General features: G+C 35.5%; 1 protein-coding gene and 1 long non-coding RNA gene across 3 annotated transcripts in view; one reads left to right on the forward strand and one right to left on the reverse strand.

The window, feature by feature from the left end:
• The window catches only part of LOC127801387 (uncharacterized), a 110,970-nt gene that overhangs the window by 26,863 nt on the left and 61,456 nt on the right, over positions 1-22,651 (forward strand). The gene's annotated exons all lie outside the window — the stretch shown is intronic.
• LOC127801389 (uncharacterized) lies at positions 10,941-22,589 on the reverse strand. Of its 2 annotated transcripts, XR_008023049.1 has the most exons (3): positions 22,323-22,589; positions 13,845-17,197; positions 10,941-13,449 (listed from the first exon to the last, which is right to left on the reverse strand). It is a non-coding gene; the product is annotated as an uncharacterized LOC127801389 (long non-coding RNA). The 2 variants fall into 2 exon arrangements; XR_008023048.1 differs by lacking the exon at positions 10,941-13,449 and having other exon boundaries at positions 13,647-17,197.

Raw genomic sequence — 22,651 nt, forward strand, 5'->3', positions numbered from 1 at the left:
ATTTCTTAGCTCTCACTAAAGGTGTACATTCAGTGACAACCAATCCTAACTGTCACTATTGCTAATCCATTTATGACCGAGCTTCCAGACCCTCACTAAAAGTGGTACATTTAGTGACGAGCATCTCTAGTCGTTATTATTGTGCCTCCATCCGTGACCGATGTTGCCCGACCCTCACTGAAGGTGGCACTTTCAGTGACGATAGCGTGTGGCCGTCACTATTATGCCTCCATCTGTGACCGATGTTGTTCGACCCTCACTGAAAGTGACACCTTCAGTGACGACCACGTGTGGCCGTCACTATTGCACCACCATCTGTGACCGATGTTGTCCGACCCTCACCGAAGGTGGCACCTTCAGTGACGACCGCTTGTGGCTATCACTATTGTCCCGCACTTTCAGTGACGACGGCAATTGGCCGTCACTATTGTGCCTCCATTTGTGACCGACGTTGCCCGACCCTCACTAAATGTGTCACTTTCAGTGATGACCGCGTGTGGCAGTCACTATTGTGCCTCCATTTGTGACCAACATTTTTCGACCCTCACTGAAGGTGCCACCTTCAGTGACGACCACGTGTGGCCGTCACTATTATGCCTCCATCTGTGACCGATGTTGTTCGACCCTCACTGAAAGTGACACCTTCAGTGACGACCACGTGTGGCCGTCACTATTGCACCACCATCTGTGACCGATGTTGTCCGACCCTCACTGAAGGTGGCACCTTCAGTGACGACCGCTTGTGGCCATCACTATTGTCCCGCACTTTCAGTGACGACAGCAATTGGCCGTCACTATTGTGCCTCCATTTGTGACCGACGTTGCCCGACCCTCACTGAATGTGTCACTTTCAGTGATGACCGCGTGTGGCTGTCACTATTGTGCCTCCATCTGTGACCGACATTTTTCGACCCTCACTGAAGGTGGCACTTTCAGTGACGGCCGCATTTGGTCGTCACTATTGTGCCTCCATTTGTGATCGACGTTGCCCGACCCTCACTGAATGTGTCACTTTCAGTGACGATCGCGTGTGGCCGTCACTATTGTGCATCATTTGTGACGGATTCTATCTGACCCTCACTAAAGATTGGCATTAGTGACAACTTTTAACTGGCCGTCACTAAATATGGTCACTAAAAGTCAAATTTCTTGTAGTGACCTGCATTAGAATTAACACATAGGTTCATGATGCTCCTCATTTTTCTATCTGTCCAAGCATCTGTCATAATGGAGCACCCAGTTCGTGCCCACTCTTCTTCATGCTTCTTCAATGACTCTTTTATTCTGTCAACTTCCCCCTTTAATAGCGGTTCCTTCAATTGGTATTGACTGGGAGGTTTGAAGCCCAGCCCAAATTGATCAACCGCCTCAACAAACAATTTGAAGCTATCATTGTCAATCGCATTGAAAGGTATACCAGCTTCATACACCCATCTAGCACAATATTCACGAACAAACTGTGTTCTCTCTTTAAATAGTGCTTCACTAATAGTTTGTTACCTTTGGGTCATTCTTGCACTCAAACAAGTTTCAGGACTGATGGAGCTAGCAAACTTATCCATAGGGCCAAGAGTACGGGACGTTTTTTTGCTACCTAACTCTTGCAATTCATCTTCATCATCCCCTTCCACTCTTTCAGAGATATTAATAGTTGATCTCATCAAATCTTCCTCCTCCTTATTTTTCCTCTTATTCTTTGCCTCAGCAATAGCATTCTTACGTTTGGCTTGATTAGTTGGAGAAGATTTTGGACATGCAGAAACATTTCCAGAAATGTGGCCAATGTGTTCTTTTACTCTGTAAACACCCCCAGACATAATTTTACCACACAACTTACATTTAATTTTATCCATATTCTTCAGATCAATTAACATTCCATACTCCCATTCGACATCATTTGACTTCCTTTTAAGAATTGAGGAGGCCTCGGACGATGCTCCCGTACTTCCAGTTCTATCTAAATCATTCATTTCACTTCCTGTTTTCTTGTTTTTCCCTGAGTATTGAATAATATACATTGAAATTTAATTAAAACTCATCTAATGAAATCAACAGCTACTGCAGCAAGCTTGCGTATTGCTTGCTTCAACAAGCAGCAAGCAGCAGCAAGTTGCTGCTGCTTGCTGCTTCGTTGCTGCAGCAACGCAAGCTTGCATTGGCGGAGGAAGATGGATAGTAGGATACATATCGCAGCAAGATGCGATCGGTGACGAGAGAGAACGACCAACAGGTGAGGTCGACAACAACGAGAGAGCAAGACCAAGAGAAGAGATCAATGGCGACGATGAACGACCAAGAGGAGATCGAAGGCGAGAGAGAGAGAGAGGAGCCGCGATGAACACAACCAGAGAGAGAAAGGGAAAGGGGAAATAGAGAAAGGGAGGGGGAAATAAGGTCAGCCGAAGACGTGCACGACCTAGGTGGCCCAGGTCGTGCGTGACCCAAGTGGCCGCCCAGGTGGTTAGGCGCCGCCTGGTCTGCCTAGGCGGCGCTGCGGCCCGATTAGTCGGCCATGGCGCATAGGGGTGCCGAGTAGCACTAAATCGCTGCAGTCGGTTGCCGCTCAGCGCCTAGGCCGAATTTTCGAACACTGCATGCATACATTCAAGGGGTTCAACATTTCTTAGATGTTGCAAAATATCATGTTAACTCCATTAGTAAGATCCGATGCCCATGTCAAAACTGTAACAATTGTATCCTGAAAAGTTTAACAGAAGTCAAACAAGATATTTTTCTTTATGGGATGCTGGAAAACTATACTCAATGGATACATCATGGTGAGCCTTTTCAATTAGATAATGTTAATCAATGTGGTGATTCATATGATGGAAGTCATTTTGATGATCAAGTTCATGATCAGGATAATGATGTTCAAAGAATGTTGAATGACATGCATAGAGGAAACCTTATGGAAGGTAATGTAGAGGAAATTTCTAATACCCATGGCACATGTATGTTTAACAGAGATGTTTAGAAATTTACTAGATTATTGAATGATGCTGAATGTGAACTTTATCCTGGTTGCAAGAAGTACTCAAAGTTATCTTTTCCTATCAAGATGTTGTACAATAAGGCAATAACTAATTGTAGTAACAAGTCTTTTAGTCTAAATCGAGAGTTGTTCAAGGATGCTCTTTCAGAAGGTGAAACACTTCCAAACTCTTATTATGAGATCAAGAAATTAATGCGTGATCTTGGCCTTTGCTATATGAAGATAGATGCATGTGTGAATAATAGCATATTATATTGGAAGGAGTATGAACATCTTGATCAATGTCCTAATCTAGCTTGTAAAGCTTCTGGATGGAAGTTTGGTAAGGGTAAACATAAGAAGATTGCTCAAAAGATGGTTAGATATTTTCCTTTGAAACCTAGACTCCAAAGATTATTCATGTCCAAAGAAATTGCAGAAGAAATGAGGTGGCATAGAGAAAAACGTGTTGATGATGATACAATTAGGCATGCCGATGCTAAGGAATGGAAAGATTTTGATAAGTTACATAGTTGGTTTGCTCGAGATCCTCGCAATGTGCAGCTAAGCCTTTCTAGTGATGGATTTAACCCATTTGGCAATATGAGCACTAATTACTCCATCTAGCCAGTTATTTTATTGCTCTATAATTTGCCACCTTGGAAAGGTATAAAAGATCCGTTTATATTTTTGTCCATACTTATCCCTAGTAAGGATTCTCCTAAAAAGGATATTGGTGTATATTTGCAGCCATTAATAGAGGAGTTGAAAGAATTATGGGAAGAGGGAGTTGAAACATACGACGCATATTCTGGTGATAAGCTTCAATTGCATGCTGCATTGTTATGGACCATAAATGATTTTCCTGCATACGAAATGTTATCTGGGTGGAGTACAAATGGAAAGTTAGCTTGTCCTATTTGCAATGAGTGGACATGCTCATTTACTTTAAAGAATTGGAAAAAACAATGTTACATGGGTCATCGTGTGGTTCGTCGGGTGAGTAATCCGGTCGATTATTTACCGGTGGCGCCCGTAAGTAGGAGTGTGTGATTTTCATATCATCGGGGCATTGATTTTTGTGTCGTTGTTGGATCCGTATGAGACGGGATGGGGTCTACTTGAGAATGGGACAAGGTTAATCTAGGTGAACGAGTGATACGTTAGGGCACTCGAGAGATTAAGTATGTTGCGGCAAGGTCAACCCCAACGGTGTGGAATGGATTTTCCACGGGAGGTTCAGTATGTCAAAGAGATTTCTCAAGTTAGACGTGTTTGCATGATATCATTTTGTCTGTGTATGCCATGCTTGTATGTTTTTCATGCATTATTAAACTGTTTCATGCCAGCACTTAGATGTTTTGTCATCTAACCTGGGTTATGCCCCTGGAACATTCAATGTTCCAGCGAGGGATTGCTGCGAGGGCAAGAGCATGGCCGGTTGAAGGTCAACGGTGCTTAGCTTGATAGTCGTTGTAACCTTTTTGGGATTTTAGTATGTATTTCAGCTTGTGTATGAATAGTTGTACGATAACGCTATTATCATTTGGTTATCTGTATCATGTATTTTGTTATGGAAATACTATATAACAATCACGATGTTTGATGTTATTGTATCCGCTGCGTTACGTTATGTCTCGTTTAGTTGTTAAGATTATTGATCTTGTTAAGTTAAATGGGGAAAACCGGAGTTCTCGGGATCCTGTGTGTGCATGTGAAGGTTGTTCATGAAGCACCGCGCGTGATGATGTTATTTAAAAAAAAAAAAAGATTCCCGAAAATACCCTTATAGTGACACGCCCGGCGGTTTGGGGTGTTACATAATGTCAATTTTCATTGACCAACTAGAATTATTTTACTTTTTGGTACCTCTGGATAGGTTGATTAAACTGTCCTGTAGTTCAGAAAATATTTACATATATCTGATTTACTCTAAAGCCTAGGGGATCTTAATGATAGAACTGTATGAGTAGAAAAAGTTACTGCCTCTCCTCCGTGCATTAGTGTAAAGCTTTCAGCCAGCATACCATACCCTTACCAAGTATGCAGACTATGTTCTAACCTGTAATCCTGCACTTGTGAAACAAATAAACTTTTAATCTTGCACATTATTTATCGTATGCACTTGAATCACTTTGATTAGGTATCATTGGGTGATCCAATTGAGTGCATCATGACCCCAATTGAAGATGCAATTCCATTACGAGCTAACTTGGACTTGAAAAAGGTGATCATGCGTTTCTATAGAGACACTGTTGTACCAATCATAGATGACTGGGGAAGCTGCATAGGACTTCTGCACCGCGAAGACTGTAATGAGGTACTCTCTTTAGTTCAGCGAGCTTCTAATAGATATTAAAGATGGCAGCATCGTAAGACCACTTGTTACCTCTTTGTCAAAGATGTGTAACTATCCATGGTTGAAAAACTGACAAAATATTGTGAAATACAATACTCTATCAAATTAACATGCATGAACCTATATAATTTAACATGTATTCCTCTATCTATTTCCCAAGATAATCCAAACTACCCTTTAATTTAGTAGTAAACAATTATCATGAACATGGTTTGGAATTTCCCCCTATCTTGTGGATATTTATGACTAACAAGACTATATATTAGATACATTATGTATGAAAATATATGGCCTTCCTTCACAAGGTACATGACTATATGTTGACAACTTAATTTTGGTATGTTGTTCTATACATAGTAAATCTACTCCCTGAGGATTGCAATTGTTTCAAGGTTTCTAAATTTATTAGTGATCTTACAATGGAACTTTTCCATATGAAGATGGTATTGAAACTTATCTCATCATTCAAGGTTGCATTAGGAAGGGCATTTGGCATAAGATTTTGTCACATTGTTCTTTTGCTTGGATTTGCATTGTGAATGTGACTTGTAGAAGTCAATTGACATTATGAATACTATGCCACAAGCCCTAACTTAGTTAGAATAAAGTGCAGTTAATGATAAATGATGATCTTAAGAGGAACTCTGATTTCATAATAATAAAGCTAGAATAGCTAAGGCTGGCCTAGGTAAGCTTAAATTCTTTCTTAGCATTCCAATAACTTTAGCAATCAACATTCCTTAGAAACAAATAATGTTATCACAAAATTTCCCATAATACATAACAGAGGTATTATCTAATTAGCTTCTGTTAGCTATATACTCTTTATCTTTTATTCAAATGTCTCATAATTTTGTTGTATGTAAGTTTTCCAGAAGATATATTCTTTAAGAAAATTTTAAAAATCTTGGGGTTTGATGGATCTTAACATAGAAAAATACGAAGTTTAATCTGTAACTTCTATTGTTCTCAGATAGAAGTTTTTAATGCATATTTGTGAAAATTTAGATGCATGTGGCATTAGATAGACGACTTGGAACATCCAAGAGTGCTACCCCTCTAAAAGAGTTACGGTAGGAATCCACCGTTAGGATCATTTGAACAACTTTATCTTGTTGAAAAATTGACGGGTTTTTTGGGATACTGCAACATTCTTTCCCATATCCAGCTTAAGTAGTATAATATGCATGTTACCTAGAAAATGATTGTTCTATGTTACCCAAAAAGTGGATCAATCCATAGTTGTTAAATCGAGATTCGAATCGATAATTGAAATGCTTATTTTATGAATCGTGAATCGAGAATCGAATTGAATCGAATCGTAAGATTCGATATACATTCTTAATTTCAACTATAAATAATATATATCCATAGAAAATAAATAATGTGTCCACCATGATCAATTCTTTTAAATATAAATTGATAAATAAACTTCTAAATATATTTACTAAGTTTAAAATTATACCAAAAGGCAAAAGTATATTTATTTTGCCTTTAAATTCAAATTGCACCAAACCAAACCACTTTCAAAATAGCAAGCTAGGAAAAAAAAACCTACAATTATAAAGTTACTAATAAACTCCATTGTCCATAATCTTCACTAGTTATCAATCATCTTCATCTTCAAGTTCAAGAGCATAATTTTCATCATCTTCTTTGGTTTCAAAGATAGCCAAATCGAACGAATATTTGATTAAAGCGCACATGCAAATGAAGTCGCACGAATTGGACGAATCGTGCTATTCATGCGATTCACGGTCGATTCGTCCGATTCATAGGTGATTCTAAGGGATTTTCGATTCACCCTATAAATTCAACTCGATTTCTATATGAATCGAGTTGAATCATACAATTCTAAGGGATTTTAAATTCACCTTATAGATTCGAATTGTGAATTGTAAGATTCTAACAACAGTGGATCAATCTGATTTGTGAATGCAGTGTGCTACACATTCTAAATTGTGATATGATAGGAGCGGGCTTTTTCAAGTTACCATATAAATAAAAGATACACTCCTATGGTAGTTTTCTCTGATGTAGACATCTAAATAATAGAATATAATAATTTTTTTCTTATTAAATTTAATCTTTAAAAGGGCATTGCTCAAAATATGGCAGCTTATTGTTCTTCTTCTCCATGTTATCTTTTAATATTTTCTCTAGATTTTAGTTCATTAGTTTTAACATTTCCCTTGGTAGGAACACCTTTTATGCAAATTAAATATATCACACCTTGGGATCACCATGAATCATCACATTTTCCATTTCAAAATGACCTAACAAATGCACAAATTGCTATGGTATTAGAGCATTTTCCGGCAACACCTTGAAGTTGACGTTATTCTTTGTGGTTGCTTTTGTTTAATTTATGCTCATCTTGGTTATCTCTCCTCGTCAAAGACGAATTATCTTCTGAATGGGAGTGTTTGGTAAGTTGATGTATTTTCTTCTGAATGGGAGTGATTGGTAAGTTGATGTGTCTGGGCACATTTCTTAACAGTATAAACCGTTGGGAATATTGGTGACCTTACCACCAATGAAGGGCATGTGGACAAATAAGGTCCCTCTTAAGCAGAGTAAGATATCTAAGTTAATGTAATACATCCATCAATAATATGTACTTTTGAGATTTCAATATACTGATTAGTTAACGTATTCTTTAATATTTTTAGATTCCACCTCTCTTTTAGGAACAACATATCCATTTTTGGGGTTGAGACGTACCCTTTTATTGATAACTAATTCCTTCCTTCCAACATTGCCTTCAACTTACCCTCTTTCTTGGTCGGTCCCCTCTCCCCCCCTTGCTCAGCCAGCTGCCTTGGGGACGATTTTAACCAATGATGATCCAATAGGATGTGACAGGCATTCAAATGTTAATGGTGCTTAAGATTTGGTCTTCTAAGGCATATCTTGCTTCATTGTAGTCTCACTAGAAAGTACAAACTGCCAGTCCTTAGGACTTATTCAGAAGTACATATTTCAGAACATTCTGCTGAATATGGCTTCAAAGTTGTTCTCAAGTTCAATTACATATGTTTATTATGTTTCCAAGGTCACTAAAAATGCATAAATACAAACAGGTTACTGAACACTGCATAAGTAACAATAACGCAAAAGCTTCCCCCACAGAGTTGCTATGAGTAATTTTTTGAAGAAACACTGACTAATCAGTAGATATGATGAGACGGCATCTGGTTAAATTGGCCGAGCCTTTTACCATATTTGTGTCTTGTGATAACTTTATTTCACATGTGCATCATTTTTGTGCATTTTCAGTTGAATGCCCACCCCCTTGGGTGGGCATTCAACTGAAAATGGTGGTGGTTGTCAGCCATAACAGCCTTTATGGTACATCTTACAGCTCAAGTTTGAGGGCCGTTGGAGTTTTTACATCTGAACAATTACATAAGCTTGCTGTACCTGCATCAGAAATACCACAGCAAGCGTCTCGTGTCTGTCTAAGTCAATTGTGAAGTTAGATGCATAAAGTTTTAGTTATTCTTCTCCCTATTGTTCTTTAACGCGTTAACCAAGAGGTATCCTAGCTGTTAAGGATAGTTCTTGCTATGTTCGAATAAGAGAGGAAGAAAAGAGAAGATGTAGTTTATTGTTAGTAGTAGGCAGTTTATTCTGAGTCTATGGGGAAGCCTAGGTGACAAGTTAGTTTTTTATGTTTCAATAGACAGTGGTTAGCAGCTCTGTTTGTTACTGACAGCTGTTAGTAACAGTTAGTTTGTTAGAGAATCCGCTGAGTAGTATATAAATTCACTGATCTCATTGTCATTTGTAATCAAAATTCAGTATTCAAGGTTTCTATTCTCTCTTTAGATTTCTCTCAATTTTCATTTTTCTTTCTACTTTTACATGGTATTCAGAGCCATGGCAAGAGTGCAATGGCAGGCCTTCTAAATGCAAAGAGCCGTGACTAGGAAATAATAATAAAAGGTTAAAGGGAATCAGCTTATTTTCCATTTTTTGGATGATAGCCCTTTTGTCTTGATTTTCTTAGAGAAATTCTACACTTGTAAATCTTTTGAGATGCTTTCCTTCTGATCATGGTGAATTCACAAATGAACCATAAGCGGTTTGGAGCAGATTTCCTTAACTAGAAGTTCACAGATTCTGGAAGTTCACAGATTCTGGAAATAGCTTTGTTGAAAAAAAACTAGGGTAAAGCTGCATAGAATCTCTCCCTTGACCCTTGCAAAGATGGGAATCTTGTGCACCCAAGCACACCCTAGAGGCTTGACATGGAATTATATCCTTTATTGTCTGAAATGATCTATATTTTCCAAAATTTTCGAGCCTCTTCAAGATACACACTATCTAAATATGCACTCATTGATTAGCATTTCTCACAAATTATTAATCAAAACTCATCATAATTAATACAAGTCATATATCAAAATCAATAAGCCCTATTAAATTAAAGAAAGGAAATGACTCACAGGTTAAATGTTTGATAACCATAACTAAATCAACGCGCACACAACGTTTTTGATGGAAGATTAAAATGTGTGTAAAAATACTTATGCCGCAAAAATAAGGCATAATTACCTCCTGCTAATAAGAGAAAAATATGAAGGTATTTGAAACTTGAACTTGTAGCTGTAAATTCAAAGAAAAATTAGTACAAATAATGAAGCCTTTCAAAGAATTCTAAAGACAGCGTGAGGAAAGTGCAGTAATAAAAATATTAACAGGTGCATATGCTGTGAGTGATAAACACCCTTGAATTGAAGAATGTGTATACTAAAAATTGTGTCCTTGTAAGACTTAATATTGGACTATTCAGGTATCAATAGGTATGAAAGACAATATAGTCAAACACTTCTGTTGGACATAAAGAATTTCCTAGTTCGCAAGACATCTAACAAAAGTGGGGTTATATTTATATGATAGTATGATTAATAAAGAATCTCACTACAGTGCACTCGGCATTATATTTGCTCCACTAAGGATCAAGATGAAAAGGTGGCATGGGTTTAGGTAAAGCGTATCCTGATCTTAATACCATGTTGGATTGAATAACCTCTTTCCATATCCTTGTGACAATATATAAACAATCGCATTTATGCAATCAAAGAAAAAGAAAATTTTGGATACATAATTTATTTTATTCTCCTCTAAACAAGTTGGTCATAAGACAAGTAAGACAAATTATCTGGAAAAGAGCAAACAAGAAAAAGTATAGCTTAAGCCCTGCAATTTTCAAATGACACAAGTGCAACGTTGATTTGGAAACAAACACTGCTTAAAGGAAAAGCAATTAAGAGGGAATCTGCCAGATTTCCATCCAAACAAAAGGGCCTACACAGAAAATAGAAATACCAAACAGTCTTAGATTTTAAAATACTGAACTCTTTATGTGACGATCCAAAAATTTTCCTTCAATTTAAATTACAATTCACTAATAATCATACAACACACCACAACAACGGAAGCTAAATGAACATAAACCAATCACTCAGGGGCTTAATCATAAATAACAACACAATAACCAGATAAAACAAACAAGCCAAAATGTTCGAGCCCCCGAGCACAACTCGCACCTCATGGATCTTTTAGTTTGGATTGCCCTGTACATGCAGTTATCTGTGACTGACACGCCAAATAGTTTAACCACTGCGTCAGCTCCTACTCTTGGAATGATGGTAAAAACTAGATGAGCCACAAGGCTCAGCAAGCATAATAAAATAATGGAGGTAAAGCTAAGCATAGATCTCCCACACCGGAACACATCCCACTATCAACAGGTAAGACAAACTAAAATCAGAAATAGCCATACTCGATATAGGTCTCGCTAGACAAAGTTAATCCAGAAATAAACCACAATTGAGTACACCTCGCTATATAACAAAAACAAAACTAGGGACACATCCCACCCAGAATACACCCGCACAAAGTGCAATGCATCATATGATCATGCCATGCCATACCGTGAAATAAAGAATCCCGTAATCCACATAAATATAGCAATGCACATAATAGTTCTTGGGGCCCACGTAAGAAATACACATCCTAGCACCCAAGTCCCAACATACAAACCTGCCACAGCCATAAACTGGTAGACATAAAACCCATGAGCCCGAAGCTCCCACAACACGATCCACACGAGCCTGAAGCTCTCATCACAGTCACGTACCGGAGTCCCCATGTCATAGCTATCTGGAGCCTAGCTCACACTCATAGCTATCGAGGGTCAACTCCATACCACAAGCCACAATCATATACTAAGTCAAAAGGTAACCACGCGATGCAACAGATAAGAAATGCAATGGCTCTTGCAGCATTAACGTGATGACAAAACTCCCATAAGCCAAGCATCAGGCTATGCTACGCCCATATAAGAACCCACACAAGCAAAATGCTCTAAATGCATATGCTCGCCTATCGTACCCAAATTGTCACTCAACAGGCCAATCGGATTATGCCAATGAGCACACTTCCCCGTACATATAAAGCATGACCCCTAATGAATGTAAGCCCAATCTCATGCACTATAATGTCACGCAATATGCCACATAATGGCAGAACCGATCGACAGTGATCAAGTACCGGTCGACAATCTGTGACTAGGAACAACCGGTCAACAGCCGCCCTCGGCCCGATGACGATTCGCTCCAGTATCACAAACAGACAAAACGTTACCTCACCAAACGACAGCTCACACCGTTTGTCATTACCACTCACGCCCACAGGAAACTATAACCAAATCGGGTTGAGGAAGGATATAGAATTCATAAATCGATTGAGAATCACGAAAGAAGTAAGAGCTTGCCCTAAATTAACTGATTTCGGTGATTATACGCCCACACGCCGCTAAATTAATACACACTGCAAATTAGCTTAATTCGATCAAAATTAATAAAATCGAAGCCTAAATAAAATTTCAACCATACAATACTCTCAATATAATTTTCCTACTTCCCCAGCTAATTTAATCTTTAATTAAACTAAGTTTACCTGTAATTTATACCAAATTTTCTCCAATTTCTTAGCTTCTGTGCGCCATCTTTTCTCCCCAATTTTCTTCTTCTTCTACTCTCTGGTTGTTGCTCGATTCCACTGTGAATTACTCCCAAAATCGGGAGTTAAAAAGCTGAAGAATGAGGTCGCCAGAAGCTGCCGCGTGGCAGCTGAATTTAGCCACCGCCTTGCCCCAAAATGACGTCATTTTGGGGCTAGGCTTTGCTGAAAAATCAGCAATTCCCTCACTGCGTGCGCGACCGCCTCCAAGCTCGAACCCGCGACCTACTGCTCCTATGCGTGTGCGCGCGACCGCGTGAGCTGGCTGTGTAATACCCCATGTTTAGATAAGGTTGCCACGTAATTTTAATAAGTTTAGAATACCAAAAAATTGGCTTGATAACAGTTATAAGTATTAAATCAATTGCAGGGAATGCCTCGGAGTGAAATTCTCTAAGGAAAATTATATGGTCTCAATGAGCGTCCTGAGATAAGATTTATGGTATCAAAAGAAATCGGATCGGAAACAATTTTCGGTACAGCTAAAATACAGCTGTTATTTAGGCTATAAAATCGAATTGTCGTAGGAGACTCCCGAAAAAATCAACGAAACCCTAGGGGCTCCGGTTTTGCGTAATGAACAACCCTTCAATAGTTTCGGGATGAAACGATAGCCCAGTGAAGACACTGGGGCGAAATCGTCATTTTTAACTAAACTTTAAATTATTAATTTTGGATTTTCAGTATCTGAATGCAATCTAATTCAGTGTTGGAGGATGTAATTGCAATTAAGCAATTGTTCTAATGAATTTAAGATGAAATGTGAGGCCTCAAAGTATAATTTTTCTATTAATATAGTGCAATATATATATATATATAGTCTGAGCGTAGCAGTGTGCCGCGTGAGAAGCCCTGAGTCTCGAATTGCATCCCATTCCCCTGCAAGTTTCATGGATTAAATGGTGTGATTTCACGCAACATGTATGGGACAAGTAAGGTGAACTTGATTTGATTTAAGTGATATATAATATTTAAGTGATATAATATATATATAATATATATATATAGCCGACAAAATGCATAAGTGTACCATTTGATGGTGTAATAATCCCAACCAATATACACAATTAAGCACTGGAGTTATAGCCTAAACACAATCCAAAAACAAGATAACTCCAATAAATAAATGTGAAATTTTCAGCAAAGTAAGGAAATTAAATAAGTGTACAGCAGAGAAAGGAAATTTTCAGCAAAGAAAGAAATAAATGTAAAATTTGGTTATGCAGTGGGTTGTCTCAGCTACCACAGTAGAGACAACCCAAAAAAAAACCATGTTCAGTCACCTTTGGAAAACAAACAAAATATAACTGGACTTATACAACCTTTACACTGTCACAAAATCCTTTTCAAAACAAAAACAAACCTGAATACATAAATAAATTTCTAGCAAGAGAAAGGAATAAATAAATTAAACAGTGGAGTTATAACTCCAAGAAAGAAATGTGAATTTTCCAACAGAGAAAGAAAATTAAACAAATGTACTTGAATACTGTCATAGCCGGCAAAGTGCATAAGTGTACCATTGGATGGTGTGTAGTTGCCTTTTCAATTTCCACTGCACATTTGGTTGTGCAGTGGGTTGTCTCAGCTACCACAATAGAGACAACCCAAACTCCACTGATTAATAATCCTAATATACATAATTAATCAGTGGAGTTATAGCCTAAACGCAATCTAAAATCAAGATAAACTATAAGAAAGAAATATGAAATTTCCAGCAGATAAAGAAAATTAAACAAATTAAATGTGAAATTTCCAGCAGAGAAAGGAAATTAAACAAATGTATACCTGAACACTGTTATAGTCAGCAAAGTGCATGAGTGTACCATTGGATGGTGTGTAGCTGCCTTTTCAATTTCCACTGCACATTTGGTTGTACAATGGGTTGTCTCGGGTACCACAGTGAAGATAACCAAAAAACCACCAATAATAATCCCAATATACATAATTAATCAATGGAGTCATAGCTTAAACACAATCCAAAACCAAGATAAACTCCAAAAAATAAATGTGAAATTTCTAGCAGAGAAGAGAAATTAAACAAATGTACTTGAATACTATCATAGCCAGCAAGATGCAGAGATGTACCATTGGATAGTGTGCAGCTACCTTCTCAATTTCCACTGCAGTGGGTTGTCTCGGGTACCATAGTGGAGACAACCCAAAAGCCACCAATAATTATCCCAACCAATATACACAATTAAGCAATGAATTTATAGCCTAAACACAATCCAAAATCAAGATAAACTCCAAGAAATAAATGTGAAATTTTCAGCAGAGAAAGGAAATTAAACAAGTGTATACCCGAACACTGTCATAGCCGGCAGAGTGCATAAGTATACCATTGGATGGTGTGTAGCTGGCTTTTCAATTTCCACTGCACATTTGGTTGTGCAGTGGGTTGTCTCGGGTAACACATTGATTAATAAGTGCCATATTTTGAAAATTTATATATATACCAGAAACTGTGTCTTCATTTCCCACGTACTTCTCATTTCTTTGTCATTTGGAATTGCATTACGGTGAGTCATGTTTTAATGGCATTTCTTTTGTCTACCTAAAACATTTCTAAAGATTATTGTGTTTACATTGTACTTATGTAATTTTTTTTTCTTATTTACCCGTTCTCAAGTCCTAAACAACATAGTACGAGCATGGCGCCGATATTCAACTTGGTATCCGATATTAACTCAAACAAAACTCAATGGGCAATGAAGTTGCGGGTTATGCGACATTATGAGAAGCCTCTATATGATAACGTCGACGAGGTGAACACGTTTGAAATTGTTTTTCACGATAGGGAGGTACGTCTAAATTCTTTTTTTTTTTATCGTTCTAGATCAAAAATGGATAATTTTATACTTTTATTATTTTTTATTTTTTATTAATAATGATTACATTTCTAAGAATGGTTACTTTTTTTAATTTCATAATTTTCACATCAGTTACATTTTGTATTCTAATTTATTTGTAATGTGCAGTTTTGCATATTACAAATATTGTAATCATCTAATAAAGATTGGTTACATTGTCTAATTTTTATTCATATTTTTTATTTTAATATGCAGATTTAATGATAGTATTTTTGGTATAGTTTTTTCATATTTGTTGTAATTTAGTATTTTTACATATTGAAATTTAGTATTTTTCATTTTTTCTCACTTTTTCTATAATAATAATAATTCAATTCACATAATAATAATAATAATAATTCAATTCATACCTAATCTTAACAATATTAAAAAAAATGATTTCTGTGCAAATATATCCAAATAAAAAATGCTAAAAATATTATTTAAAATATTTAATTATAACATACATATTAATGCATCATTTTTTCTTTTTTTATATTAATAATGGTTATATTTCTAAGAATGGTTACGTTTTTTCATTCCATAATTTTCACATTTGTTACATTTTTTTATTCTAATTTATTTATAATATACAGTTTTGCATATCATAGAGATTGTAATCGTCTGATTAAGAACAACCGAAACTCACCTTAATTTATTTGTAATATGCAGCTTTGTTGTAATTTAGTATTTTTCATCTTTGCTATAATAATAATAATAATTCAATTCATGCCTAATCTTAATAATATTAAAAAAATGATTTTTCTGTAAATATATCCAAATAAAGAATGCTAAAAATACTATTTAGAATATTTAATTATAACATACATATTAATGCATAAATATTGCTAAAATTATTATAATCGAATCTATATCTATCTATATATATATATATTATAACAAAATAGCCACCAAATCTTTGCTGTAATCATTTCATATTTGCTGTAATTTAGTACTTTTACAGATTGAAATTTAATATTTTCCATTTTTTTCCACTTTGCTGTAACAATAATAATTTAATTCATGCCTAATCTTAACAATATTAAAAAAAAATTATTTCTGTGCAAATATATCCAAATCAAAAATGCTAAAAATATTATTTAGAATATTTAATTATAACATACATATTAATGCATCATTTTTTCTTTTTTTATTAATAATGGTTACGTTTCTAAGAATGGTTACATTTTTTTATTCTAATTTATTTGTAATATATGCAGCTTTACATATCATAGAGATTGTAATCCTCTGATTAAGAACAACCGAAACTCACCTTAATTTATTTGTAATATACAGTTCTGCTGTAATTTAGGATTTTTTGCAGATTGAAATTTAGTATTTTTCAACTTTGCTATAATAATAATTCAATTTATGCCTAATCTTAACAATATTAAAAAATGATTTCAGTGTAAGTATATCCAAATCAAAAATGCTAAAAATATTATTTAGAATATTTTATTATAACATACATATTAATGTATCATTTTTTCTTTTTTTTTTATTAATAACGGTTACATTTCTAAGAATGGTAACGTTTTTTCATTCCATAATTTTCACATTGGTTAAATTTTTTTATTCTAATTTATTTGTAATATGCAGCTTTGCATATCATAGAGATTGTAATCCTCTAATTAAGAACAACCAAAACTCACCTTAATTTATTTGTAATATGCAGGTTTGCCGTAATTTAGTATTTTTGCAGATTGAAATTTAGTATTTTCCATCTTTGTTGTAATTATATAGATTCAATTCATGACTAATCTTAATAATATTAAAAAAAATAATTTCTGTGCAAATATATCCAAATAAAAAATGTTAAAAATACTATTTAGAATATTTAAGGTGGTCTAAATTACCTGGGTTGATTTGAGAACCTCGCCGAAAGCTCCATCATGGAGTTTCTTTTGGGTGTCTTTGTAGAGTGATTCAAACTTAGCCTCAATTTGATGGGGCTTCAGATTTCCTTTGCCATGGGCTTCAATCCTAAACCCAACAAAACCCATATAAGCAAAAAACACAAAGATGGAAAATACCAGTTCTTATATGCAGATTTACTAATATGACTACATGCAGATTTACTGGTAGTATTTTTGCTGTAATATGCAGATTTGCAGATTGTAATTTAGTATTTTTTATTTTTGCTGTAATTTACCATTTTTAACTATTGTGTGAGCCTCTTCGTTCCATCATTTTAAGATAGGTTACGATTTCTTTTCCTTATTTGTGCTATAGATTTTTTGCTAACTTAATTTTACTCCCTTAATAGGGGGGGAGAATTCATGGTACTGTAAAGAAGGCTTTGATTCCAACTTTTCAGCCTATGTTCCGCGAAGGAAGTCTATATGTCATTCGCAATTTTCTGGTTGCTTTGAATAATATAATGTTCAAAACATCGCCTCACAAGTACAAGATAAATTTCTTGGCTAGAACTCAAGTAATTGAGGTGTTTGATGAAAGTTTTACAAATTACATGTACCGTTTCAAATCGTTTCGTGACATTTTGGCTTGCCCGAAACCTAATGACACTGAACTATTTGGTATGGATTGCCTATATTCATTGTTTCATTACAGGATTAATTTTAATTGATTGATTAATTATTTGGACTAATTTTTATCGATTGCATTCTTCATCAGACGCAATCGGTGAAGTTGTTGCAAAGTACGAACCGAAGACTAAACAGGTTAAAGACAAGCCTACTACCTTATTCGACATCGTATTGGAAGACAAAGAGTATGATTGTGCTTTGAGCTTGATCTATCATAGTTTCTTAACAAATTCATTTAATATACTTATCTACTTTTTAAAATGTTTCGTTGGTCTTGAGGAAAATTCGTATGCCAGTCACTCTATAGGGGGATTGTGCAGATCAGTTAAACAGCTTCTTAAACACCAATAATTCATAACCTGTGATCGTTCTACTTCAGTACTGTAGGGCAAGAATTTTCAACGGTTTGTATTTCCCGTTTGACAAACTAAATACCTTGCGGGTTAAAGTTTACAACCTATACATCCTTATATTCACTTATGACTGATATACTAATTATTGTTATTTTTTTTTAGGTGAGATAAGAGTGTCAAACGCTTTTAACGTGACAAAGCTGCTAATCAACGCAAATATTGACGAGATCTGCGAATTTCGGAATAAGTATTCTGTCTATTATTTTGCAACTATTTAATCTTATAAAGATATCTCCTATACTCAATCAATTTATTACTTCTATTTTTCTCTGTCTTTTTTTTTTTGTGAAGTTTATTATCTGGGCCAGATTCTAGCGCTAATAGAATTAGTCAACTGTCATCGGCATCTGTTTTCACGATTGATGATGACCTTGCCAGTGGGGGCAGTCGAATATTAACCATGGATCAGTTGCGTGAGGCCAGTGAGGTGGGACACAAAGATATATCATTTTTTATGTGGTTTCTAAGCCTAATTTAATTAAACACAACTGTTTTTAAAATAAAATCATAGGTGGGGAGTTTCTGGGTTTTTGAGACCATTGAGGCCACTGAAATTGAAGGTGATTGGTATTACCTTTCATGCACAAAGTGCCCAAAAAAGGTCACCAAGGTTGGATCAAGGTTTTATTGTGAGAGGTGCGACCGTTTTGATGCGTCTGCAAATCAAAGGTTGATTTTTTAACGCATTCATCCTAACTTGTATTTTTATTATACCTATACTAAAAAAAAAAAAAAAAAAGGTTTCATCATTTCCTCTAAATCGTTTGAAAATCATATTTCAAACAGGTTCAAGATACATGTGAGGGTTATTGACGATATAGGTAATGCGTGTTTTTTACTTTGGGATTGTGAGTGTACTCAATTGGTAGGGAAGACTGCTGCAGAATTGAAAGATGTTGTTGTGAAGGTATATTCAAAGTAGTCCTACTAAATTATGTTATCATGGAATACAAAACCAAAGATTATCCATCTACTTTATGTTTCTAAAGGAGTCTACCAAGGAGATGCTCCCTATTGAGATCGATTCCTTGATTGGGAAGAGGATTTTTTTCAAGGTGCAAGTGAAGTTCGAAAACATACGTAGACGTAGTGATGTGTTTACCGTTACGCGGTTGACTGACAATCCAAACGTGATTTCCAAACACGGTGGTTCACGTGATCACGACCAGGTAGGTTATATCCTTAACCTTTTTTTCCTTTGCAATTCTTTATTTAATTTGGTCTAACGGTTGACAGTGATTCCTGTTATTTCAGGAGTCTGACATATTTTCAAAGCTTGAAAAGACTGATGTTGATGATGAGAAGGTTGCCGGATAAATCCACAATTTAATTATCTTTTTCCATTTTCCTTAACATTCAATTTGATGGTTTGTGTTTTTTTTTTTTGAAGGCATCTTCTTCTAATGATGATGAGGTGTCGACCCCCTTAAAGATTATTCCAAACCAAATTGAATCGAGTGATATTGCAGGAGAAAGTTCTGCAAAAAGGAACCTATTGGGTGACTTATCGTCGAACGCACCGACCAAGAAGATGCGAGCTGTCATTAAGACAGAGAAAGATTGAAATTCTATTTTGATCATGCATTAAAACTGTTGGTTTTGAGATTTCTGCATTGTTGATTTTGAGATTTCTGCTATTTTGGTGGATGTTTTGAGATTTCTATGTTGTTGGTTTTGAGATGTTTTGCTATTTAATTATTGACTTTGAATGATGCATTTTTTTGTTGAACTATACATTTTGAACTTCTAAATCAATCATAAATATGATGCATTAAATCAATCTTAATTATGCATTTTTTGTTCTTAAACATATAATAGATCAATCATAAGCATACCAAAAGAAAAAATCAATCATAAATGAGCACGTAATAGTAAAAAGTCTCATGACAATTTCGATGTAAATAAATTAGTTCAGCACACAAATAACTCATATATCATGGTGAAAATATAAATACTTTTGTTACTTACTAAATAGTCAGTCACCAATCCCAGATAGTCGATCACCAAATTAGACATTTATTTATTTACTTACTAAAATAAAATTGTCTGAACATGTGCATTTAATCTAAAATATTAAATAAATGATAAATAATATACACTTAGCCATTACAAAAATAAAAATAGAGCAAGAATATTGATCGTGACAATATAAAAGATTGGTCACCCAGTATGATAATTCGAATTTATGTACATAATCGGTTTTATTAAACTAATTTCTTAGTGATATTCGATAATATATTGTCTTTAGTTGGACCATCGGTATCAGTCGACATGTATTAATAAACAAATATAGGACAATAAAGTACTATTTTTAGACGTGTCTGAGTTATGCATGTATTTTAGTCAAAACAAAAATATGTACAAGGGAATGTATAATAATTTTTTGAAGTCAAGTAGATAAAATCGTTTTAAAAATTGTTGCAAGTTGTCGCCGACTAAAAATACAAGATCAAATCATACATTAGATAAATCATAAGTTATTTTGGAATTAGAGCACACCAACAAAATTAAGCAAGCCCATATCTGAAGAAAAGTTTATGGGAAATGGCCTGGAAATGTTCAGTTATTTTGCAATTGTAGAAGACAAATCAGGGCTGGGATGAATCATCCCATGGACGCGTGAGATTAGGTAAATCTCAAACTTACATAGTCTAGACAATGAAAAATTGTACCCCTAAACATCATATACCAAATTTTCAGGTAGAATGATGGCTCATTTAACATCAAATATTTGAAAGGGAAATAATATTCATAAATAAATGTGATTATAATTACTAGAATATATTATCATTGAATTATTATAGTATAAAAATTTGATATGAATAGCATTAATGGAGGGAAAAGAAAGTAACGCCTTGCAAGCCAAAAGAAGTGCAAGAAGACAAGTCAATGGGCCAACAGATGTAATTACTGCCATTAGTCACTGGTAATTTGTGGTAAAATAGGACAATGATTTCTGTAACTTCCAACGCTGCAACCAACTATACAACTATCTTTTGGGATCAAAAGACCAGACCCAAATTTACTACTTCCACACCCTCTGTTTGTATAATTTCGGACTCACTTAATAATGAAGAACTCATTTCAAAGTTACAGAAAATGGAAGAAAACAATTGACAAAGAAATCCCACAAGCCATTAAAGACTCGAATCTCCTACATTTGCAGAATAAATGATAAATAACTGAATTAAGCAAGCCCATATGAGAATATATTGCATGAAAATATTAAAAGCCCAGCATTTACATAACAGCTTGGTCCACATCTCAATGGCCGGCTGTTTTGGTGATACTAAAGGCAAGCTTCTAATATACCAATCCATTCATATTCCCGTAGCCCCCTCCCCTGCCCACCACATTGGAAAATGGTTCAACCATTTTTTCGCACAACAAAACTGGTCACAATGTGTTAATCCCTCCACATCCTTATCCCCATTATATATGTGTTCTTAATCTCATATATTGCTGCCTGTTGATTTAACACTCATACAATACCCTCTCAAGTTTGTTAATCCTTTTTTTTCAACAAAGCAATTGAGTATTTTCTTTGTTCAAGTACTTGACGTTTGGGCTTGTCTTTTGAACGAAGTTTGGAAAATTATACGAAAAGAACAGTAATGAGGAAGATAACGAAGTCAACAGTTATTTCTAACAAGAGGGCGAGACAACATGGTGACATAGAAGGTAACTGGATCGTCCCCTATATTCCCCCTTTCTCTACCGATTTTCAATTTTGTCTAAGAATCTGCTTCTTCTTTTTTTTGGTCATTTTTCATGTATATATTCATTTTTTTACTCATGAGCAGTATAATGCTAATATTCCTAAATATTTGGGTAAATGGTAGAATATTCCACGATTTGCTCCACCTTATCTCTCTGTAGTGTCTATTTTGTCTTCCTAATCCACTTTCTCTATCTCTCTCTCTATATATATATGTATATATGCACCCATTTGTTCTCTTAAGATCAAAAGCATATATATATATATATCTTCAGCCTTCCCAATAGAAAAACGAAAAATTACAACAGACAAAAAAACCCTAGAATTCAAATAAACTAACATAGAAAAACAGAGGCCATAGATGTAGGTAAGAGAATGATCAAATCAAACATTAAAAGCTTGAACTAAAAGGATGGAGATAGTGAACTAACATCGTTCGGAGCTAGGGCCACCCTCGGAATGGAAATAATCGAAACGACCAGCCATGGGGGAATCACGATCTGCGTTAGCCCCTTTGCAGAAGCCACGACCTTTGATCTTCTAATCGGAGCCGACGATGACAAGGAACCTCCGCCCCTGCCAGTGATGGCGGACTTCAAATTCGTCTTGCTGTGACGGCGAGGGTTGGGGTGGGTTGAGGTCAATGGGCGACTACAGCCAGGGTTTGGGGTGGATTGGGTAGAGAGATGATGGGTTATGGGTTTTATATTACATTTTTCATTCATTGTTACCTTTTCTTATATATATTTCTTTCACTTTC

The sequence above is a fragment of the Diospyros lotus genome, chromosome 5 (genome assembly GCF_014633365.1).
Source record: "Diospyros lotus cultivar Yz01 chromosome 5, ASM1463336v1, whole genome shotgun sequence".
NCBI lineage: Eukaryota > Viridiplantae > Streptophyta > Magnoliopsida > Ericales > Ebenaceae > Diospyros > Diospyros lotus.